Source organism: Tasmannia lanceolata, unplaced genomic scaffold, assembly GCF_043159265.1.
Source record: "Tasmannia lanceolata isolate RefF3 unplaced genomic scaffold, GAP_Taslan_0.1 ptg000270c, whole genome shotgun sequence".
Classification (NCBI taxonomy): domain Eukaryota; kingdom Viridiplantae; phylum Streptophyta; class Magnoliopsida; order Canellales; family Winteraceae; genus Tasmannia; species Tasmannia lanceolata.
The window spans coordinates 45,001-49,744 of NW_027518945.1; positions in this window are offsets into that span (position 1 = coordinate 45,001).

The window sequence follows — 4,744 nt, forward strand, 5'->3', positions numbered from 1 at the left end:
AAAATGCGCGATTGCTCGTGTCGGGGCCCGGCAAGCCAAGGCCAAGCGAGCCATGGCACGTCGGATGATGGCTCCAGCTGGCGCCCCGGCACTTTCTGTGGCATTGATGCTCGGTTTCAAAGACAAACGTGCGCAGGGCCAGGGGACCGCGGATGACTGCTCGTGCTGGCCCCGTTGGGCGGCATTGATGGTCGGTTGCAAAGAAAATGCGCGATTGCTCGTGTCGGGGCCTGGCAAGCCAAGGCCAAGCGAGCCATGGCAACGCGGATGATGGCTCGCTAGTGCTGGCGCCGTGCACAGTGGCCTCGCACACTCGCCCTGCACGCTTCCCTTGCACGCAGCCTTGCACACTAGCCTCGCATGCGAGCCTTGCACCCTAGCCATGCAAACTAGCCTTGCACGGTAGCCATGCACACAAGCCGTGCACATTAGCCATGCGCACAAGCCCCGCACACTAGCCTTGCGCACAACCCTTGCACACAAGCCATGCACTCGAGCAATGCACACAAGCCTTGCACTCAAGCAATGCACACAAGCCCTGGACACTAGCCTTGCACACGGGCCTGGCACACAAGCCTTGGGCACTAGCCTTGCGCACTAGCGTTCCACATGAGCCTTGCACACTAGCCTTGGACACTAGCCTTGCACACAGGCCTTGCACACTAGGCATGCTTGGGCGAGCTGATCCCGCATCAAGTCGACGGGTCTAGGCATTCTTGGGCGCAGATCCCGCATCGTCTCGTCGCGTCTGGGCGCAAACACGTCGCGTCTCGTTGCGTCTTCAGAAGTCGTCGCTAACAGCACCTTTGGTTGCCACTGGTGGTTAGGCTGGTTGGTTGCGCAAACCCTATAGGAGGGTGGCATGCTGGTGGGCGTTTTTGCCCGGATAGGCACTAGAATGTGCAGATTTTGGGCGTTTTTGCCTGGATAGGCTAAGGAATGGGCATGCTTTGGGCGTTTTTGCCCGGATAGGCACCGGAATGCTTGGCCTTGGCTTGTCCTAGCAAGGCATTGCTGGGTTGGGCTCCCTTGGCCTTTTGGGCGCCTTGGACGATGTCTTGCGAAGACCATGGGCACAAGGCCATGGCATATGGTGAGGAAAGGACCACGGTTGCCAAGGTTAGGCACCGGAATGCTTGGCCTTGGCTTGCCAAAGCAGGGCATTGCTGGGTTGGGCTCCCTTGGCCTTCCGGGCGCCTTGGACACTGTCTTGGGAAGACCATGGGCACAAGGCCATGGCATATGGTGGGGAATGGACCACGGTTGCCAAGGCTAGGCATATAGAGAGGAATTGCATTTTTGCCCGGATAGGCACCGGAATGCTTGGCCTTGGCTTGCCATAGCAGGGCATTGCTGGGTTGGGCTCCCTTGGCCTTCCGGGGGCCTTGGACGCTGTCTTGGGAAGACCATGGGCACAAGGCCATGGCATATAGTGAGGAATGGACCACGGTTGGCAAGGCTAGGCATATAGAGAGGAATGGACCACGGTTGCCAAGGTTGCGCAAGTTTTGGGCATTTTTTGCCCGGATATGCCCAAGTATGCCCCGATAGGCCCGTTACGCCCCGGTATGAACGCGTATGCCCGGATAGACTCGGTATGCCTTGGGATACATGCGTATGCCCCGATAGGCTTGGTACGCCCCGATATGCGCACGTGTGCCCCAGTAGGGCTCGGTATGCCCCGGTATGTACGCGTGTGCCCCGATAGGCCCGGTATGCCCCGATATGCACACGTGTGCCCCAATAGGGGTCGGTATGCCCCGGTAGGTACGCGTGTGCCCCGTAATGCACGTTTCGCAGATCTCCCCGCATGTCCCGCCCCTATATGTAATACTTACTTACTTACTTACTTTCTTTCTTGCTTGCTTGCTTGCTTGCAATGGTTGGGAGTGCCCGGCATGCCCCGCTGCAGAGACCAAGGGCGCAATGACTTGGCACCGCGGATGCCGGGACTCCGGCACTTCCCGTGGCACTGATGGTTGGTTCCAAAGACAAAAGGCCGTGCAAGGCCACCCCACCGCGGATGATTTTGCTCGTGCTGGCGCCGTTGTGTGGCCAAAGAACATGCGCGAATGCTCGTGTCGGAAGGGTTGGTGTCCTGGCCCCGCGGGTGTCACGAATGCTCGGTTGCGAAGACCATGGGACCAGAGCCATGGCACGTCGGATGATGGCTCCAGCTGGCGCCCCGGCACTTTCTGTGGCATTGATGCTCGGTTTCAAAGACAAACGTGCGCAGGGCCAGGGGACCGCGGATGACTGCTCGTGCTGGCCCCGTTGGGCGGCATTGATGGTCGGTTGCAAAGAAAATGCGCGATTGCTCGTGTCGGGGCCTGGCAAGCCAAGGCCAAGCGAGCCATGGCAACGCGGATGATGGCTCCAGCTGGCGCCCCGGCACTTTCTGTGGCATTGATGCTCGGTTTCGAAGACAAACGTGCGCAGGGCCAGGGGACCGCGGAGGACTGCTCGTGCTGGCCCCGTTGGGCGGCATTGATGGTGTGTTGCAGAGAGCATGTGCGATTGCAAGTGTCGGCCGGGTTTGGGTTCCCTTGGGCTTTCGGGTGCCTTGGACGCTGTCTTGCGAAGACCATGGGCACAAGGCCCCGTCCTGGCCCCTTGTTCGATTCGCTCTCGTCTTGCGCTTGCTTCCAAGGTCCTCCATGACCTTCCCCATGGCCTTGCTAGATCCCCCCCATGACGCATGACCTCTGTCCGTTGATTGGTTTTGAGTGCACACCATGCCCGGCTTGGCACCGTGTTGTCGCGTGAGTGGCATTTGGATCGTGCATGCTGGTGGGCTACCTGCCAATGCGCACAAGCCTTGCACACTAGCCTTGCGCACGAGCCTTGCACAAAAGCCTTGGACACAAGCCTTGCGCACAAGCCATGCGCACAAGCCTTGGACGCTAGCCTTGCACACAAGCCATGCATACAAGCCTTGCTCACAAGCCTTGGGCACTGGCCCATCGCAGTAGCCTTGCACACAAGCCTTGCGCACTAGCTTTGGGCACGAGCCTTGCGCACTTGCCTTGGGCACTAGCCTTGCACACAACCCTTGGGAACTAGCCTTGCGCACCAGCCTTGCCCACAAGCCTTGCACACCAGCCTTGCACACTAGCCTTGCATACAAGCCTTGCACACTAGCCTTGCACACAGGCCATGCTCACTAGCCTTGGGCACTAGCCTTGCACACAGACCTTGGGCACTAGCCTTGCGCACTAGCCTTGCCCACGAGCCTTGCACACTAGCCTTGCACGCAGGCCTTGCACGCTAGGCATGCTTGGGCCAGCAGCTCCCGCATCAAGTCGGCGGGTGTAGGCACGGTTGGGCGCAGATCCCGCATCGCCTCGTCGCGTCTGGGCGCAAACCCGTCGCGTCTCGTTGCGTCTTCAGAAGTCGTCGCTAACAGCACCTTTGGTTGCCACTGGTGGTTAGGCGGGTTGGTTGCGCAAACCCTATAGGAGGGTGGCATGCTGCGGGGCGCTGGAATGCGCAGGCTTAGGGCGTTTTTGCCCGGATAGGCACTGGAATGTGCTGGTTTTGGGCGTCTTTGCCTGGATAGGCTAAGGAATGGGCATGCTTTGGGCGTTTTCCCCGGATAGGCACTGGAATGGGCTGGTTTTGGGCGTTTTTGCCTGGATAGGCTAACGAATGGGGCATGCTTTGGGCGTTTTTGCCCGGGTAGGCACTGGAATGCCTGGCCTTGGCTGGGCATTGCTGGGTTGGGCTCCCTTGGCCTTTCAGGCGCCTTGGATGCTGTCTTGGGAAGACCATGGGCACAAGGCCATGGCATATAGTGAGGAATGGACCACGGTTGGCAAGGCTAGGCATATAGAGAGGAATGGACCACGGTTGCCAAGGTTGCGCAAGTTTTGGGCATTTTTTGCCCGGATATGCCCAAGTATGCCCCGATAGGCCCGTTACGCCCCGGTATGAACGCGTATGCCCGGATAGACTCGGTATGCCTTGGGATACATGCGTATGCCCCGATAGGCTTGGTACGCCCCGATATGCGCACGTGTGCCCCAGTAGGGCTCGGTATGCCCCGGTATGTACGCGTGTGCCCCGATAGGCCCGGTATGCCCCGATATGCACACGTGTGCCCCAATAGGGGTCGGTATGCCCCGGTAGGTACGCGTGTGCCCCGTAATGCACGTTTCGCAGATCTCCCCGCATGTCCCGCCCCTATATGTAATACTTACTTACTTACTTACTTTCTTTCTTGCTTGCTTGCTTGCTTGCAATGGTTGGGAGTGCCCGGCATGCCCCGCTGCAGAGACCAAGGGCGCAATGACTTGGCACCGCGGATGCCGGGACTCCGGCACTTCCCGTGGCACTGATGGTTGGTTCCAAAGACAAAAGGCCGTGCAAGGCCACCGCACCGCGGATGATTTTGCTCGTGCTGGCGCCGTTGTGTGGCCAAAGAACATGCGCGAATGCTCGTGTCGGAAGGGTTGGTGTCCTGGCCCCGCGGGTGTCACGAATGCTCGGTTGCGAAGACCATGGGACCAGAGCCATGGCACGTCGGATGATGGCTCCAGCTGGCGCCCCGGCACTTTCTGTGGCATTGATGCTCGGTTTCAAAGACAAACGTGCGCAGGGCCAGGGGACCGCGGATGACTGCTCGTGCTGGCCCCGTTGGGCGGCATTGATGGTCGGTTGCAAAGAAAATGCGCGATTGCTCGTGTCGGGGCCTGGCAAGCCAAGGCCAAGCGAGCCATGGCAACGCGGATGATGGCTCCAGCTG